Source organism: Rhinolophus sinicus, chromosome 3, assembly GCF_057876585.1.
Source record: "Rhinolophus sinicus isolate RSI-liver-muscle chromosome 3, RSI-T2T, whole genome shotgun sequence".
NCBI classification, from domain to species: Eukaryota; Metazoa; Chordata; class Mammalia; order Chiroptera; family Rhinolophidae; genus Rhinolophus; species Rhinolophus sinicus.
The window spans coordinates 64,120,453-64,129,294 of NC_142503.1; positions in this window are offsets into that span (position 1 = coordinate 64,120,453).

Consider the following 8,842-nt stretch of genomic DNA (forward strand, 5'->3'; position numbering starts at 1 on the left):
GTTTTTTATGGTATATATATTAGTGCCAATGATATTTTAAGAAATTACTCCAGAATACAGAGTCTTGCTGGGATGGATGGCACCTAGAAAATGCATCTAACCACTTTGTTTTGAACTTTTTCTGTCCAAAGGATTCCAGATTTCACTAGGACGGGTGGGTGAAAAGCAATGTTAAAAGCTATAAGTAAAACCAAAGAAAATGCATGCCTACTCTACAAAGAGTCCTGGAAACTTACAGCTGGGCTCTGAAAGTGAAAAAAAATGAGATAAGATTAACTGGTCATTATAGGTGTCAGTCAATACATACCCACTCTCTACAGAGAAACCCAGGCCTAGTTTCCTCAGTTATGGTTCATAGCCAGATAGCGGTGGTAAAAATCAAGTGTCTTGCTGCCTAAGCCTAATGAATGCAGATAATGTGATTAGTAACTGACTTTATCCCCTAAAACCTGGAGAAGAGCCTCAGTTGTTTAATTATCTGGGCTCTTTAGGTAAGCAATGATTTTAGCACCAAGAATGTTAACATTTAACATCACTTATGAGGCCAAATTAAAGAGTATAACCTTTCTCTTGTAGTTTTCTCCTTTATTTTCATGTTACAGTTGCAATCCTTTAAACTCTTATCTATCAATTTCCCAAACACCCATCTTTCTGAAATAGATAGGAATGGAATATAAGACTACAATCCAGGAATGTGTGGATGAATGCACGTTGTCTCATCAGTTTTACTTGACTCTGACAGGAGTTCTATCTGATGGCCATGCAGTTTTTCCATCAGCCCATAGGAAAAAGTGAGAAAAATATGCTCAGAAATATGGTTACTGATTTCATAAAGGCAATGGTAACATTGTCATAAAGAGGGGAAAAGCTCAAGAATGCATTTTGCTTTTACCTTATAACAATTAGCTTGTGCTCTCTGTGATTTCCAACTACTATCATTCATTCATAGGTTCATTATTCATCTATTTAATGACTGTTACTCATTTACTTAGTACCTACTACACGCTTGGCATTGAGCTAAGTTCTGAGGATGCAAAAATCTATGTGAAACTGTTTCTCCCCATAAAACGTATGATTAAGTGACCACTGATAACTTACCTTTGTATTGTATTTTGGAGTTCTTCAAATGCACAATCATTATAACAAAATCCCTCAAGAAAATCTCAAGGGAAATCTGGTAAGTATTAATAGTCCCATTTTAAAACTGAAGAAATTGAGGCTTACAGAGGTTAAGCAACCCATCTGGGTTGCACAGAAAGTTAATTAGCATAGAGAGAATTAAATGTTAATTCTTGGTAAGTTTCACACTTTAATCTATTGAGTTATTTATATGTGAAATTTTATTATAAGAGCCTTAGGTGAACTTTGATGTCTGTTTTTAACAACTTTTAGTCATAATAATGTTCTGACTTAGAGCCCTGAAATACAGGTATTTTATTTAGGTTGATTCATACACTGCAGATCTGAACTGTTGATAAAATGAGATGAAAAGAAATGGCAATTGAATTTGTTGGTTGTTGAATCTATTTTGTCGTCAGAATGTTAGTGGTCTCAGAATGACTGGTGTCTGATCGTTCAGGTTTGACTCCTGCCACATGGCAGCTGTTATGGACCTGATAAAGACGTACAGGTTATTAGGAAGTAGGTATTTCGAAGCAGTGAATCATATTTAAAGGGTTATTTAAGAAAATGAAATCGTGTCTCCTGTATTTTTCTTTTTAAATAACCAAAAATAGAGAATTTTGTTTGCTTTAACCTTCTTTCCTCAACTTTCATTTCTCGTTTCAAAGTAGATTTTGCGCTGGTTACTATCTCTCTTCACGTAACCTGCTGCAAAAGAATTTAATCTATCCAGGATTGAAAAACACAGAAAATATGGACATGGTCAGTAACAGTTATTTCTCTTTCCAGGAGGCAGAGTGGCTAGACCAAAGCCTGGAACATACCAGGGCCACCTGGGGAGCATGTAAAATGTGCTGCTGCCTGGGCCCTGGGTTACCCAGAACCACAGAATCTCTGAGAGTGAGATCCAGGCATTGGCGTTTTGTTAAAATATCCCTAGGTGATTCTCATGTGTAGCCAGTGTTGACAATAGCTAGAAATCCCACATCTGTTGGAAAGCAAAGTAATCAAATTAAGCTAATTGGTACTAAAGAGTGAACAGTTAAAGTGTCATTTGAATTTCTGAAATTAGCATTTAAGGGAGATTCCGTGTGACAGAGTGTAACGAAGACATTCAGGTAAGGGCAGAAAATATTTCAAGCAGGACAGTATTCTGCATTTCTTGGATTTCACCACTTTGGGGGCTATCCTGTCTAGTTGGGCAACTACTTTGCTTATGTGGCCTTGGCTTTGAATTCAGCTTACCGAAATCAAATGTGTTAAGCACTTATCTGATTCCTATATTTGAGTAGATTTTTGTCCTAAAAGTGAAATTTGTAGGACTGTAAGTATATTTCATTGCCCAGAGCCTTGACTGTACATCTGTTTTTGTCCCTGTATCATTAGGGCTATGCCTATACAGAGAAAGTAAAACCTACACCCTAATATCATCAATGGGATATTAGAGTATTGAAGCCTCATAGGATTTGTTTGCTTGTTTGTTTGTTTTTATTAGTTTCAGCTGTACAAAGCAACATAATAGTTAGACATTTAAACCCCTCATAAAGTAATAACCCACCCCCCAAGCTCCTACTCCTCTGACATCTTATACAGCTGTTACACTTCCACGGATTGTCTTCCCTATGTTTTGCTCCACATCCCATGACTATATATACCTACATATTTAGTTATAGTTGACATTCAATATTATTCTACTTCAGCTTCAAGTGTATAGTGCATTCGTCAGGCATAGGGTTTTTTGTTTTGTTTTATTTTTAGATAATTTGGATAATATAGAAAGAAGGAGTTTGGTATCAAATTATCCAAATATTTATCAGATTTTCTAGTAACCTAGAGTGTATTCTCCAATTCATTACATTTCTCAGTACATTAACTCAATACATATGTACATTCATGATTGGAATGCCTATATTTTTTTTATGGGTAGGTGGTAATGCCTACTACATTTGTCAAATTATTCATTATAAGGTATGTAAGCAATGGGATCAAAGAGAGCAGAATTTACATCCTGGTTTATTTTCCTTACTAGCTGTGTAAACTTGGGCAAATCATTAACCTCTGCAAGCCTCAATTTCCTTATCTGTGAAATGGGAATGAAAATAGTCCTGGTCTCTTAAACCTGTCATGGAGTTCGGAAAAAACATAATGATATGTAAAGTACATGGCACTGCGACTGGTATAGAAGTGCTAAAGATTATTATCATTATTGCTATTATTGTTAATTCAGTTCTTTGAAAAAAGGTTGAAGGAAAATGAGTAATAGCTTTGGAGATTAAGGATTGCTATTCTTGTTATTCAATTCTTTGAAAAAAAAAGTTGAAGGAAAATGAGTAATTGCTTTGGAGATTAAAGATTTTTCAATGGAAAAAGTTGCATTTTTCCCTATTGCAAATATGTGAAATGTAATAATTTGAATATCTGAAATATAAAACCAAGAGTTATGACAGCATATTTGACCTCAAAGGAATGCTATAAAATTTCATCTATTTTGGTATTTGCTTTATCAAAGTCATCTTACCTGTCTTTAACATTTTATGTGAGAGGCTAAGAAATATGCACGCACTGGAAAGGAGAGACATGCAGTTTTTTTTTTTTTCTGGCAAGTCACAGGAATTCCTTAGGATTGGTGTGTGATGAGGTGGGTTGGGATGTGATCAAACCAGTAATGTGTTGCTATAAACTCTTAATCCTTTTTTCTTTTTTTTACCATGGCTTCAAATCCTTATTTGAATGTTAATAGATTGATTTGTCTCTGAACTAATTCAAGGTGACAGTTCATTTTTACCTCTTCTCTCCTACATTAGGCATGTTTGCTCATTGCTAAGCCTTTTCAGGTATTCATGATCCTACTTAGATGACTTAAAATGCATTTCCTTGTAGCTTATGTTGCAAGTATGAAATGATTAAAAAACAAAATTCGTTTTCCTGCCATGAACTTAATGAGTCATACTCTGGGGCAGAGTGGGGTTGGTGGGAGGAAGGAGGGAGATGAAGAAAAGTGAAAAGTAAAAAGCAGGCATGTATCAGGGCTGATGGGCTGAACTTTTATCGATGCTGCTTTATGATATGTGTCAAAATAAATGCAGGAAACAGCCTTTGCTTCAAAGTTTGGAATGTTGTGGTAACTGATATTTAAGTGAAGGAATGTTACAACTGGAAAAGCTGACCTAAAATCCTTCCCAAAACTATCAATTTTATTTATTAAACTTACTGAAGAGAAGAAAAATGACAAGAAAAGGCATGGATCATTTATTTATTTGACAAGGTACTCAGAGTTCTTTTCCTCGGTAGAGCAGCAATTCAGATGGATTTTATTATGCTCAGCATATGTGTTTGCCTTGTTTAAAATTGTTTACGTATTTACCAGCAAAGCACTAATGAAAATAAATCAGCCCAGACAGAGGCCTTTTATCTCCCAGTCGGTGGAACACTGTGAAAGTTGCATTTTTAACAGATGACGATCACAGTTGTTTTTACGATTCCTGAATGAAGTCATGAAGTCTTAAAAATTTTGGAACCCATAGTTTTGACTCATGTTACAATTTGAGTAACTGCTTTATAGAAAAGGGCCTGGTCTAATTTCGAGCCTGTGGCTTCATTCTCGCAGGTTGGAGGCTCATTTCTTGAGTATAATAGTTTTAAGCCCCATAATTAAGGCAATACTTCAGTTAGACTTATTTAAGTTGTAAGGAAAGAGATGTATCTGGTCACATTAAGATACATTTTCTGAAATCAGGTGTTCTATAAGTACACTGTTGCACTTAAATGTACTGCAAAATAAAGACTTCAGGACCCTCTGCTAAATAGGATTAAACTTTTTTTTGGGGAATAAAATTTCTAAGAGACTTAAATGTGCAAGTGGACACTATGACTAATGAAGAAAGGACATGGCAGTGTTTCCCAGACTATTATCAAGCAGTAGCTATTCTCATCTCTCAGAACTCTGTTTCTCAGGACATAGTTAGGGAAAAGTTGCCTGTCCGAAGTACATCACCACGTCTGAGTTAAGAGCAGGGCTTGTGATCTTCTTCTCTGAGTTACTTTACTTGTATCTGCACTTCCCAAGAGAGAGGATCCAGTGGCCATGATCCCACGTGGGGCTCTCCTATTGATCCGTCTGAAACCCAGTGCCCCAGGGCAGTGTGGTCTTTATACGTGATCCTCTGGCCTTGGCACAAAGTCCTGGAGCAATTAGTTGTGGCCAACACAGTCATATGAAATGGCCCAAACCACAGAATTTTAGTGCTATTTTTTCTTAGAAGGAGGCAATTACTGGTAGTCGAGTTTTAAGGACTGTTCTGCTTAGGTGGCATCCATCTTCATGTAAGATATTTATTCATTCCTTCAGCAAGCAGTACTGGACCCCCATTATGTATGGAGCACCATGTCAGGCTATGGGGATACAAACCCGAATAAGATATTGCTCTGCTTCTCAAACAACTTAGGGGCATTAAAACAGTTCATATAATGGTTGCTCTTGCTCACTTCATAAGATACTGTTCACATATAAAACCTGCTGCTTCATTTTTGAAAGCCAGTATGGGCGACTTAAATTGGGACACATAACCTCCTTGTTATTTTCCTGTTACTGTTTGAGCTTATATTTGGTCTAAATGTTCTGCAGTACTCCCCCACAGAGACCAGCATCGGGCAGTGCTGGCACAGGCACGGGGCACAAGGACCGTCGTGCTTGTTGGTTCTTTAATTGATAACAAGGGCAAATTGCGGCCTCTTTTCCATGCAGGAGCCATGATGCAAGTCTGCATGATGTCATCTTCTTTTCCCTCGTATATTCTCAGGACAGCCAGCCCAGATGGCACTTGCCTGATTGCGGAGTGGGACGGGGACACGGTGGCAGCCTTCGTAGCACTGTCAGAAGGGACACGTCTGTAGCAGTTGTGTGGATCTTTGCTGCCTATGGGGTGTTCCTCCCCATGCTCAGGTGCAGATCTTGATGAAGAAGAGCATTCCAGGCAAGGGAGAAATTAGTTTGTTCTCTGATCTGGATTTAGAAGGATCCCAGGCTCATGGCTTCCTATGATTCCAATTCAATAGTGCCAGTGTGGAGGGATCCCTGCAGCTGCTGGGTTCTGATGCAATATGTTGTACGTTACAGGCAGGAACATCAGCAGGTTCAACATCTGTTTGGGTTAAAAAAGGAAGGATTCCCACCTGGTAAGTTGAAAAATATCTTTTAGAGTCTACTTCACAGTTAAAGAAAGTTGAGGTATCTTGGGAAAGAAAGGATAAAAGGGGAGATTACTGAATTTACTGTTGACGTTGACACCAATTGCTATTAATAAAGATTACCTAGGATTGCTTTCCATTCATAATCAGACAGAGTAGTGAATCGGGGAAGACACTCTTCCTGGGCTTTCTCCGAAGAAACCCACCATTCATCCTTCTTTTGGTTAATGTTCTGCAAAGCAAGAGTCTCACATGTTGTTCTTTAATTGATTCATTGGGTGACTGCCGACCCCAGAACTAAGGGATAATCCTGCTTTTCCTTGTGTAAGTTCTTTGTTCATCTGTTCTTCTCAATTCCCCGAGGGCTTACTCGTCATGTGGAAGGCACTGAGCAAGCAACCCGGGGAAATAGCGACCCAGCATCCACTGACAGGTACACAACCAAACATAATACAAACCATGTGGGAAGGACATTGGAAGAGCTTTGTAGTATATGATCACGTGTAGGCCGATTCTGGCCACCGACGGATGAGTGTGGATCAATTTGTAAATATGCTGCAGAAGGACCCTGAGCAGCATCACAGCAACCTCAGTTTTTACAAACACAAAACTCATGTTATTATATTCTTTCAGGGCTGCATTTTGCAACTCTCATGCATTCTTGAAGCAAAGATTGGGACACCATAGTTTTGGTTCCTTTTGGACAGTTCACCTTCTGGGAACATAAGTACTTGGTATGTTGTAGGCCATCACCAGCCCCCAGCACGGTCAAGGGTCTGCTGCTCAGTGTTTCAGAGGCAGCTCTAAGATATGCCTGTCTTTAAGGGAAAATTTTCTTGGATTTGTAATAATATTTTAATATTTCAGTGGAGCTATCTAACTTTTATTACATATTACCTGCATTTAAAAGATCATATTCACTTACCATACATGTATCATTGATTTCAAGGCACACTTTTTTTCACATTTTAACGTTTTTTAAATCACGATGTGTTTTAAAGTCAATGGCATGCCATCATTTAGTTGGCAGCATTCTTCCTCATCCATAAAAAAAAAAAATCTTCTTTAAAGACACATGCCCCATGTTGGGGAAGCATTGAACCCCCGCCCCCCTTTTTTCTGGTACAAGACACGTTAAAAGAATTCAGGGATTCATGCCATTTGGGTCCTATAGTTATGAGAAAACCAGGCCATCTTATCTTACATCTTGACATCTTGTATCTATCTTCTCCTTTGTGAAAAAAGGTACAACAGCATAGGTAGATGTGGGAAAAAACTGGTTCACGAATTTGGAATGTTTCATAATGAATTCATTTAACATTCGGTGAATGCTACAAAATATATATATATATATGTATTTTTTTTCTGCTAAGTGCTTGGGCATATTTGAACAATATAACAGGTAGAAAAGACACTTCCATATGATAAGCTAAATGACTATGAGAGGTATAATAAACAATATATGACACATACCAAATGACAGGGTCAGTCAATCAGTATACTCAGTTGGGAGAGGTTACTTTGTGCTGAGAAAAGTTAATGGAAGATATGAAAGGTGAACTAGCTTTTGAAAACAATAAAGGATTTGGATAAAAAGAAATGGGGGAGAGAGAACATATGTTTTCTTCTCTAAATGTTTTTAAACATCTATCTCCAGTAGACACAGCCATAGATTAATTTAAAGTGAATGTGTGTATTTTAGGCTCCAAACATGCATTTAAAAACACATTTATGAGATTGGCTGTTTTACTAAGACCCAATAAGAATATATCTGTTTTTCTGGGACTTTTGAATACTTTTCACTAACTTGAGGTGGCAAAAGAAGAGAGCAAAACGCTGGCTGATCATGTTTGCGATAACACAGAAAGGATCAGCTAGGCAGATTTAACTCCAGAGAAGTGTCAAGGAGACTGGCTTTCTTAGACTTGAATGTGAGGTGATCATAACCCATGTCTCAGAGAGCAACCTTGAACTGGGTAGCATGACTAAGCCATTTTCATCTGAAACAAGTTAGGCTAGGCACACTTGGATTATTTAGCAGTAATTATGAGAGCTTCTAAATAAACACGTCAGAGTTTGGGAAAATGATCTTGGCTTCCCTTGTTGTTATGCCACTTACGTTTCCAATCACAGTAAGCCCCTTTTTCCTGAGCTTGGGCTGTGCTACAGGCAGGACTTAGTTGAAAACTCGTTTTCATTCTTAAGTGGACTGGACTTCCCCTTTCCCTTCTCATTCATTTCTTCCCTTTCTTTGTCTAGCACTTTCAAGTTCAATTTGAGCATTCCAGAATAGGTTATAAATAAAACTTGATGTTATTTCTTTACATTTGCAGTGCAATTATAAACTTTTAAGTTAAGTGATGAAGACCCACTCTACAATTATGAATACCAGATTATATTCCTTATTTAAACATTTTTTTTTCTTTTTATTTTCTGCTTCTTTTTGGTCCTAATGACTAAAAGGCCTGTGCAAATACATTTAAGAAGCCTTCTTCCATTTTAATAATTTAACCCAGACTTGGGATATTACATT